We start from the raw sequence: 12,131 nt of genomic DNA, 5'->3' as shown, positions 1-12,131 counted from the left end.
ATCCTTTGGAAAGTGTATTTTAAGCAATTAATGGTTTGATGCGCACTAATCTTAATTAATTTACAATGAATTTAATTTGTTGACGATATAATATTGTAACTTACAAGTAACTTTATGTATGACATGTAGAGATTCACATTAGATTTGTTAATGAAAACAATCATTAGATACTTGAATCCAGGCAATCCTCTAGCCAACCTAGCTTTTAGATCATATGGATCAGAGGCTCATCTTGTGGCATCATATGTTATATCTAACTTCAAATTATCACACTACTTGAAGATTTCTCCAAAAATCTTATTTTATATCATGGTAAGTTTGTTAATTTATTCACTTAATTTCTTTATCATTAATTATATATATACGAAATTATAAGTTTTTTAAAACATGATGCATATATGATGCACAGATTCTGAGTACGTTGATTTCATGCCTCATTGATTTTGGCATCGCATGGTAGATGATCCAATCAATAGATAATATTTGTCAACTAGAATTGTTTTCCAAGAGAAAGTCCTTGGACATACCCTACTGAGAGAACAACATACATCAATGGAGTATCTTGAGGGCTTATCAGACCTAGTATGATGTTCTAACCCAATGGTATGTATTCAATAGAGCTTTTATCTTAATTTGTTTTTATTGGACTCGTCACACTGATTTTCATTTAGTTCTTATCACATAAGTACCCTAAAAAGGAATGGATCGGACTCATTAACTCTTTGATTATATTCAGTGTCACTATTATTATACCTTATAGTGAGATTATAAATTATTCGAGCTGGTTTGCTATTGACATACTCTTCAACTACTTCATCTAGCATAAACATAGAGAATGGTGGACAAAATATAATTATATATTATCCGCTGGACTTGATGCAGGTTTGTAATTTTTACTCTTTTGCTTAGTGTCTCTTTTCAATTTCAAGACATAGATGGAGTGAACTAGTGGAGGAATATAATTAGATGATTATTGTCCATTGGAAAAATGTCTCACAATGGTTGATATTACTGTTGAAGGTTGTCTCATAATCCAATACTGATCATATTTGTTATTAAATTTAAATATTTTACTATTGTGCTCGTGCATGGAAAGACTAGACTGAATAAGTGGGATAAATTTCTCAATTTTATTACTTTATTTTAAAATGCACATAAATTGTTGTTTATGTATATAACTTAAATTTGTTGATTGATTACTATATAAACAAGGTTATGTACGATTATTTGAATCAAACACACCCTAAGAGCGCTTTTATTCCTGGGAGATTAATTCGGATAAGAAATAATAGAAAGGGTTATGCCACTCTCGAGATACTTGATATGAGTAAGGCCTACGATCGAATTAAGTAATAAGTGGAGCTTTTTGCAGACATTGTTGCTCAAACTGGACTTTCTTCCTCGACATTCGAATGGGAGAAGGTTCTTATATTAGTCGGCTTTGTTGTCATGTTTTTTCAAAAAACATAATATCCTTTCCTTTTGAATGCACGTGGCCATTGTCATTTTTTCATAAAGTCACCACATTATTTTTTTATCAATTTATAAAAATATTATTTACGTAATATAATATTAACTTATGAAAAGTAAAAAAAATTATAAATTAATATTTTATCAATTAAAGTATATATAAATAATATTAATTGCTCGTGTTCAAGGAGGAGCAGTGGCAAATTATGTGGCAAAAAGAGAAGAAGGTGGTGTATGATAGCGTGAGGTCGAGGACGAAGGTAAATTGGCAAGGTAGGATAGAAGCAGAAAATACATCACGTAATGTGCAAATGATAAGATTAACATTAAAGATCCGAGCCGACAGTGTATGATGTCAGTTCGATGTTGAATGCCATTATTAGAAACGTCATTATGCAAATAGACATGACGTTAGTGGTGTCAAGATGTATGACCATTCTGACATCGTCTGTATATGTAAAGTCGTCACACTTGAGAAATACATAACAGCAAGCAAGTACAGTTCATTTGCACTACAGCTAGTTAATTAAACTTATTTTTAAGGCGGAAACAACACATCACATCACGTCGTTTGACAGATGCGTGACAAGTACTGACAATAACGTACCCATCGAGTTGCCTACCCCATTCAAGTTGTCAACTATTAATGCAATCTCATAAATAAATTCACGTGATGTCAAATTCTATTTACAGGCAATTTTAATTTTTCATCGATACGTGGATTAAGAGACAAAAAAAGTTGTCATTCTATTTACATGTGATGTTAGAGGAAGATAGGGACGTTTAAATGTTAAAGTTGTTCGAGAAGAGTAGATGATGCAATCCTATTGCACAAATTAGGCATGGAGACAACAATTAGATCGGAGCTACCCGTCAAGCATCCTATCAATTGTATGAATAATGCTAAACTGCTAACTATATTAATTGATTTTTGAATTCTGACAACTTTAACATTAATTAACTATCGTGATATATAGCATGTTGGTGGTGACAATTTTTATTGTCGTGATAAAGACATCATCTAATTGAAAAATATATTTTAGAAGTAATTAGACAATTAAGTGAGTGTGTATTTTACTTTAACGTGACGTCTATCTACCTTACATTGAAACATGTCTCAAATTCTTTATGGAATGATTTTTAACAACTATTATTTAAGATGTGTATCATTGATAAAGGTCATATAGAAAAAATATTAATGTTAGCTATTGTAGGAAATCTATTTTCTACTATTTAAAACTGATTGCTTATATTTAATTTAACTTATTTTATTAAAGTTGAATGTGCTCAATTAAGAGATTTGCCTAACATATATACAAACTCTTCACCTTTAAATGCGTCCATTAATAAATTTGCCAACAACCCAACATATGTAACAATTTCAATGTATTCATGCAAAAGTTAAACCTAAATGTTTATAAAATAAAAACCAATTAACCGACAAATATTATTATTAGTAATATATTAAAGATAAAAAAAAAGAGCAACCCAATTAACGAAGCTCCAGCCATGCAGGATCTGGGGAAAGGATCCATTGATACAGCCTTACTTTGCCTTTGGCAAGAGACTGTTTCCAAGATTTGAACCTGTGATCTCTAGGTCACATGGCAGCAACCTTACCGTTGCGCCAACACTCCCCTTCATTACTATAATAATAAATTTCTTTTTTAGTGGTCAATTATAATTTTTCAATTTATCTCCTCATAGATGGTTGTAAAATAAACCGTGTGGGATCACTAGAATAGTGGATTCCACCTTTTGCTATAATGAACATATTTATTATTACTCGATTTAGTTTTCTCGTCCTGCTCTCCTTCACAATTCAATCTCTTATAAGAGATTTTCGCAGCATTTCTCATTGTTGTACTCAAGAAATAAACACATGTTGTCATGTTTATGGTCTTAAACCATGAACAAGTTAAAGGTAATGTATTTCATTCATCATCCTATATTTTTTTTTACTTATGAATTAAAATAATTAGTAAATTTTAGAAAGTTTACATGTAACTTATGTATTAAGTAGCGTGCATTGACTTTTTATTTTCTTTTTTTTCATGCATGTATCTTAAGTGGAGGCATAAGAGGAAGATATTCTGTCGGAGGAAGCAGCGCAATCATCGGCGAGACAGAAATAGTTGTTGATGCAATCATATCCATGAGTTATAATTTTGATGACTGACATTAGAAAAACTTAGAGCATAATATAAAAATCTCACTTGTGTATGCAGGAAAGTCCTTACAGGTAAGAAGACCAGATGTGAGGCAAAAGAAAGTCCAAGAAAATCAAAAAAGCAAACTCTTGACGATAGAAAGTTCTTACAAGTCAGAAGGTTGGATGTAAGGCAAATAAAGTCCAAGAAGGTCGATGATCAGACTCTTAATAAGAGAAGAAAGAACGAGCGTAACACGGATTAGATGTGCGGAAGGTAACTTAGATGAATGCATTAAAAATCTCCATCAATCAACTGATATTGATGTCAATCGACTGAAAGTAGTATTAGTCGATTGATACTAAGTTTTTTAGCCAGATTAAAAATCCAATCGCCTGATATTCATGGCAATCGCATGGATTTTAGAATCGACTGGACTGATTCTCCACATCAGTCGACTGATTATTCACATCAATCGACTGATTCTATTTCAAAAACAAACAGAATAGAATCGATTCAACTGATTTTTAACATCAATCGACTGACGCTATTTCAGAAGCAAACAGAATAGTATTGACTCGATTGAATTTTTTTGATCTGTCAATTGATTCTGTTTTGAAAGTAAACAGAATAGAATCGACTCGACTGATTTTTCACATCAGTCAACTAATTCTGTTTCAAAAGAAATAAAAAAATAGATTCGACGGGTGACTCGATTTATCCATAATAATTGATTGATGAGTAAAATCAGTTGACTGACATTTGAAATTTGATAAAATCAAACAAGATTTCAGAAGGTTCTGAGGTAGTTATTTGTCGTTGACTAAATCAATAGATTGGTATGAGAAAATCAATCGACTTATCTCAAGATAAGCTGAACATGTTTAAATGGTAAGAGTTAGCTGTTGATGGATACTGTTCATGTCATTTTACTCCAAGTCTTCTTGCTACAATGCTAAAGAAACCATTTGGTATTCAACTACCCAATTGGGAGCCAAAGCAATTCCTAGAACAAAAAAGTAAATCCATCAAGACTATTATAAAACCTTCTCTTCTTCTTCTTTGTACTTTTTTATTGTTCTTGTACAACTGTAATTCTACTAATTCTACTAATTTACAAGATGATTTGTAAATAAAAAATTATTTTTTCTGTAAATTTCCAACTAAAAAATATTGCTATGCTACTTGTAGATTTTGTTAGAATATATTGTTACGGATGCATGCTATTAACCTGAATGATCAGATATAAACCTAACTGAACATCATGACTCATGCATAATAGTAGTAGATGCATTACTCATCATTGTTGTTGTTGCCTTACTGCTTGAGTGGGTGAGAGTACCATCGCATTGCTTGAGGGGTGCGACCAGGACTAGCGCTTTCCTAGAATACTACCGCTCCCCACTTGATTAGTAGTTTGTTGTTGGAGCATGTGCAATTGTCCTGTCGTGCGCTCAGTTCACTGCTCTGAGAGGGTGACTGGGGTGGCGAGTGCAAACAGTGACCATGCAATTCATATGTGCATGCATTGTTGATAGTTGTCTTTTGCATTCATGATCATTACACCTGCTGTATGACTGTTTACACAAATGTAGTTATGATATTTGTTGATATATGTACACAGACTACATGTTATTTATTGTTGTATTTAGTTTGTTACTCTAGTATGCTATTATGTTGTTCTCTCATATGTGGTTATGTTGAACATTTTCTGTTATACCCACTAAGTATTGTTTACTCACTACTCGGACCCTGAGGGACTTCCTTATTTTCTCCCCAACTAACAAGTACGGATGATTGTTGAAGTTTGGAGCTCTGCCAGATTGCCCTATCTCACAACAGGAGGAGTCGCATTTATTTTATGGTTTTGAATTGCATGCATTTTATTCATTATGGACTAAGTCATTTCATTTGTAGAGTCTTGACCTTTAATAGGTTTCCCTTGTGGTAGTTTTTGGTTATTGTGGATTGTGGAGTTTTACCGTTGTCTTATTGTGATAATTATGGTAGTGATTTTATCGATTTTATTTTTCATGGTTGCATATCAATTTATATACCTGTGATGGATTTGTGGATTGTGGCCGTATTGGCCTTGAGTGTTATGGAATGTGATATTTCCTTTTATAGTATGAGTATGGGTCGTGTGTGGTCTTCTATATCTCTATGTAGCATGTAAAAATTGAATTATTACAGGGGAAATGCTGCCAAAATTTTTGGACAGTCGTCTCTCGAGGCGTAACAATCATCATCATTTATGCACATGAGTTAGCATTGTGCTCGTTAAGTGACTGAGTCGCAAGAAGTTTTCATCAATATAGATCTAATCTGAGCAAGTTAAGTTATTCAACCCCCTTATAACTCACAAGGTTCTAACAATAGCAGGTAGGCGATCATATCACTTGCCCGACTTCATCACGTGATTTCAAATGATGAACCCTAGTGGCACATGATGTTAGATTGTTAGTTCAATGTTGAATTAACAACCATCATCATCATGATCAAATGATCATTTAGTGATTTCAGTAGCTTAATTTAAATGTAAAATTAAAATTTAATTGACTTCTATATAATGATTTGATCGTCGAAATTTCCCTTCTCATCCCATCTCTACTCCCAACAATTTCTAGAAGAAGAAATAAATCCATCAAGACTATTATAAAACCTTCTCTTTTTCTTTTTGTACTTTTTTATTGTTCTTGAACAACGATAATTCTGTTGTAAGAGGGATTCTCCACCTTCAAATTTTTTCCGAAAATAAGAAGATATAGTAAAAGTGGTGAGCTGAGTGTGAACCCTTGAATTAGTCGCCATAAAAAGGCATATTCCAAGTAAATCATTTGAGTTAGTATTGTGCTCATTAAGTGACTAGGTCGCAAGAAGTTTTCACCTATATCCCATCTATAAATTGTCTTATATATATAGCATTCAAAAGTTATCATCAGACATCAACCTCTTCAGCTTCTTGAATACTCTTGCGCCAAGAGATCTCTAGCCTCGCAACGACATGAAGATCATCATTAACATAAAATTTTATACCATAAATTATTTTATTCTATAATTGATTTAAGCCTAAAACAATAAAAAGGGAGATGGTGCCATACTTCAATGCATTAATTGCTACACCACAATCTGCGATTTTCACGTGATCGTTTAATGACCAAAGAGTCCCATCCGAAACGTTTTTTTTCCCATCATAATGGACTAAAAAATAAAATCGATAAAATAAAAAGAAAATATAAAACCTATATCCCATATATAAATTGTCTTATATATATATATATCATTCAAAAGTTATCATCAAACATCAACTTCTTCAGCTTCTTGAATACTCCTACGCCAAGAGATCTCTGACCTCACAATTGGACATGAAGACCATGATTAACATAAAATTTTATACCGTAAATTATTTTATTCTATAATTGATTTAAGCCTAAAACAATAAAAATGGAGATGGTGTCATACTGCCCTGCATTAATTGCCTGAACCACAACATGTGATTTCCACGTGGTCGTTTAATGTCGACCAAAGAGTCCCATCCGAAAGCCTTTTTTTTTTTACCATCATAATGTTCTTAAAAAGGAAATCGATAAAATAATAAAATAAAAAGAAAAGATAAAAACCTATATCTCGTCTATATATAGCATTCAAAAGTTATCATCAAACATCAACCTCTCAACTTCTTGAATACTCCTACGCCAAGAGACCTCTGGCCTCACAAGGACAAGAACATCATCATCAACCTAAAATTTTATACTAAATTATTTTATTATATAATTGATTTAAGGCTAAAACAATAAAAATGGAGATGGTGTCATACTACCATGCATTAATTGCCTACACCACAACCTGCGATTTTTAAGTGGTCGTTTAAGGACCAAAGAGTCCCATCCAATGGTCCGGAGCCGGCCCGGGTAATCTACCCGAGCTGATTCGAACTCTTTAGACTACATCGACGAGATACCCGGGCTAACTCTTAAATTTTTTTTCTTTCCTCTCTAAATCTAAGATTTTTTTCTTCCCGTCGCCGTCGGACACCCGGGCTACAGCCCGGGTAGAACAAAGGGTGGCTCCGCCCTTGGTCCCATCCGAAAAACAGGGATATTTTGATTTAATGAAGCATGATCTAGTTATTGAAAAGTGATCAAAGAACAAAATTGTAACATAATACATGCTAAATAGAGTATATTATCATCCTATGGTATAATTTTTATTCTATGGAAGGGAAAAATCTACTAAAACATACTTAGTTGTAATGAAACAATAAACAATATAATGATAAGAAAAATAAAAAAATAAAAAACCATTAATAAAATAATAAGAGCGGAAAGAAAGAAGTACCTTCATCTCCACTTGATCAGCAAGCACCTTTATTTTATTATTGGAGTAATGTTGTTGTCTGAGCAAGAAGTACTTTTGCCATGGATCAAAGCTGGTCCTAGTTGTACAAGAGCCCTAGACGAAATTATAATTTTTGAACCCTAGCACAATAGAAGAACAAAACACTTCCACAATTAACTAACACCCATAGATCGGATTCCCAATTAACTATGACGCACTATAGATTAATTTCCTTCAATAGAAAAATAATTTTAAAACGCTAACTACAAAATGACACATCGTTCATTCTTCTCGATTTACCTTGATGACTGATGGAAAACTTCTACGCAACTGAATTAATCACCATCAGAATTAATCGATTCAAAGAACTAAATACCTAAATTATAAACATAAATAAATAAATACTACTACTATATACAAAATAATAATACAAACTCATAGTAGTGGTTCTTCGAATCGATTAATTCTATTTATAAACCTCTAGGAAAGAGGAAAAAAGCCTTTAACTAGATTTTGAAATACCAAATCTTATACCTGAGCAAAAATAGATTTGTAGGCAGATATAGAGTGAATACTAAAGATATTTTGAAAATTGTGATAGCAAGGGAATATATTATTCATACCTGAAGAGTGACCAGATCTGCAGATTGACCGACCACCTTATCATATTTAAGGCCTTCAGCGGCAAGGCCAGCCATCGACACAACAGCCAACCTGGTGGATGAGTTTCTGGCTAATGAGTAGTTTGAAACTAGAGTAATAAATGATGTCTTCTGAAACTGATGGCTATTACTAAAGCATGATTTTGTTTTCCTATGGAAAGCAATCGCTTAACATTAACGACGACCATCAATAGTATTTAGAGTAAGGTGAGGTTGCAAATGACCAGGTTCATACCTGTCCAGTTCCTTGTCATCAAGCTGCCCACTGTATATTAGTTCTTGAAGTCTCTCATCAACCAAATTGACATGTTCTTTTCCGTGATCCAGGGAATATCCCAAGATTGGTAACCCAATCAAGTAGGCCACTAGTAATCCAAAACCGGTTCGTTGATAAACTTGTTAACTGATGCATCATGATTCAAAGCTACGCAACTTACAGACTAAATTATATATAGCTCTGTGATAATGTATGATAAAAAAACCACTTAAGAAATGTGCAAATTCGTGCCTGGCAATCCTCTCTTGGTAATCAGGAAAGAATGAAGAGAATCCATCAATTGCAGCTTGGAGAAGACTGCAGAAGGACAATAGGCATTACTTAAAGTGAAAGAGTTACTGCAAGCTAATTGCTAGGTCATTTATTAACCTTCATTAAAATGAATATCCATTAGTCATAACTTTTTGCTGTCTTTCTTAATGAGTTAGATTCAATCCTTTGATTAACGAATGCTGGTGTGATTCTATGAGAATCAAAAGAATTTTTTTCAAGACAAGTGATACAGATTATATTCTTTAAAATACAAAGAAACAACTTTGGCAAAACAGAAAGACCAACAAGATTACATAATAAATAAGCATGACCAATAAGATATATGTACCCCTGGAAGCTGACCCGCAATCACACCAAGAAATCCTGTGGTTCCCACTACTGTAAATAGAAAAGCTGCCTGCACCATCAGATTTCAAACTCAATTTAGCAACCCAGCAAAAGCACTAATTCTATCATTGTCTCAATTAGATATACAGTACTCCACAAGAATTGCATGACACAGGCAATGCACTTATAGATTTTTTGTTTATCAAGTTCATAATGCATGGTAAGACATGGCCATTAAAGGAGGATGAAACAACAAATTAATATGACAGTAGAACGAGGGCATTACATCATTTCTAACACTTGGTATTCCGAGGTTCTCTGCAATTTTTATTCCCAGAGTCGTTAGCTCCCGCAAGGATGTCTACAAACAAGTTTAGTAACTGCATAATGTAACTCTCAACCCAAATAAAATCTGCACTCAAATAAAGAAATATCTGTGTGCATGATATACAATATATATGTGATGAAAGTACTTGCCCAGAACTTTATTGTGATGATAGACTGACCATATGACGTGATACGTATGGTTGAGAGCTCCATTTCTTTGCCCAACCAATTTGACTCAGCTGATCAAGAGTTTCCTTAACAGCTTTACTATCTTTCTGAAACAAGGGGGAAAACACATGGTAAACTATCAGTAAACCTGATTAACATTAGAAGTTATGGTAGCTTTCAAAAACATAGAAAATCATGAAAGAATAGATTCTCACAATTGGAAAGCTTAAAAAGAAATTATCTGAAGCTTATTTGTCCTTATTTCTCTCCTTTATCATTAATTCAGCTTCATCAATCATCTAGGTCCAAAAATAAATTAGCACGCATCAGAAGCTCATGGAAGTAAACAATTTTTGAAATATATATATATATATATAAGTCTGTAGATTTTTTTAAAAGAAAATAAATCCTTTCTTGTAAAGATGTTTCTTTGTATAAGCGATTGAAGCATTCGACATGTAGTCGTTCACTTGGGTTAAAGGAAAAGTGCAAGACTCATCTCTCCACCCTCATAAAAAACTATCAAACCCAAATCAGAATCGTCATGCAATTGCCACACAATTAATGCATTCGACTAAACTGCTTGTTCGTTTTAGTCCGAGTTCCCTATTACCCGTCAAACCATATGAAAGTGGGAGCTCGATAAGGTGCTATTTATTTTGAGTATGAAAGACAGACAAAGAAATCACAAGCACCTGGTCGATGGCTGCTTCCAGCGGGGCCCTATTACCCGTCAAACCATATGAAAGTGGGAGTTCGATAAGGTGCTATTTATTTTGAGTATGAAAGACAGATAAAGAAATCAAGCAAGCACCTGGTCGATGGCTGCTTCCAGCGGGGTGAGATCGACCTCCGCAGGGACGGCGGGAGAAGAAGCTCCGGCGCACCATTTCTAGCACCTGCAAGCTCCCATAGAATCGAGGAGATGGGGAAAGAAGGGGGAGAGAAGGGCGGGAGATGGCCATTTCTTCGCCATGAGCTATTCCGCCTCAAGAGACGCCGGATCGAAGTTTGGGCATGAATGCCTCAGCCGCTGCTTCTGTCCAGAGCCGGTATCAAGGGCATGTTAACAAGATAGATTTTGCAAATACACTTTGAAAACTCACTGCATTCTTTAGGAAACCCGATCAACTTCACATATTGGAGCAATGTTATGCGGCTGATGGCGAGATCGGCGAGCTCGTAGGGTTCGGAATCCAACTCCCCCGGAGAGAAGCCCTGGAAGAGGGCAAGATGGCGGGTGTGCGCACGCAGACCTCGCACGCGGAGGCAGTGATCGGGTTGGAGAAGGTACTGGCACCGCGTGACCACCGTGAGACATTGAAAAGAAAAAAGACCACGAAGATGATACTTAACGAAGAAGAAGAGGCGACGGGATGAGAATGAGAGGAGAGGAGAGGATAGTTGCAGCACCTCCTCCTGCCACCCTTAACGGTCAGTTCTCTCACTTGTAAGCTAAAGATAACAAAGAAATATAAGATTATTAAAAAATAAATAATAACAACCACCGTCTTCATTGCAGAAGAGTAAAAGCGGAGAGGAGAGTTGTACCACATTGCACTCTGTTTCTAATCGACAGATACAGTTTAATTACTGTAAAATATTAATGTATTTGACTAACTGTCCTGTATTATTATGCGGTAGGACGGTGATTTTTTTAATTAAAAATGTGGAGCGTTCTTTTAAGTATTTGATTAGCATTTTTATGATCTCAACCCAATTAAGAATATGTTCTCAAACATTGATGAGACGATTTAAGTAAAATTACAACAACAACCTTCTAAAATGCTGAAGAAAATAATGCAATTTGTCGAGTGTATGCTGTCAGTCTGCTGCGGTACGTCGAGATGCGTCGCCTCGATCCATGGGAAAAGTGTCTTTGCATGGAATGGAGGGAAAATTTGAATTGAGTTCACATACTTCACGTTATCATAAAGAGTTTATATATATATATATATATATATATGAGAACTGATATGCCGCGCGATGAGAAATCCCGACTTTCGTACGCGACCACCCGACCCTCCGCCGTTCATCGCCGCCGTTCTTCGTCGTCTGGTCGCCGCCGACGGCGTCGCGGGCTCGTCGGAAGCGCAACTCGACGGCGCACACATCAGCACCGGATTCCGACGGGATTGG

General features: G+C 34.8%; 2 pseudogenes; one reads left to right on the top strand and one right to left on the bottom strand.

Annotated features, from left to right (window-relative positions):
- Window positions 1-129: 129 nt before the first annotated feature.
- Window positions 130-1,043, top strand: LOC141819162 (oligopeptide transporter 5-like; annotated as a pseudogene).
- A 7,350-nt stretch (window positions 1,044-8,393) lies between these two features.
- LOC141819161 (uncharacterized) lies at window positions 8,394-10,957 on the bottom strand (annotated as a pseudogene).
- Between the last annotated feature and the right edge of the window lie 1,174 nt (window positions 10,958-12,131).

This window comes from Curcuma longa, unplaced genomic scaffold (assembly GCF_044706935.1).
Source record: "Curcuma longa cultivar G26 ecotype Majalengka, Jawa Barat unplaced genomic scaffold, ITB_CL_G26_1.1 contig_28058, whole genome shotgun sequence".
Lineage (NCBI taxonomy): Eukaryota > Viridiplantae > Streptophyta > Magnoliopsida > Zingiberales > Zingiberaceae > Curcuma > Curcuma longa.
This window is presented reverse-complemented; position numbering and strand designations above follow the sequence as displayed.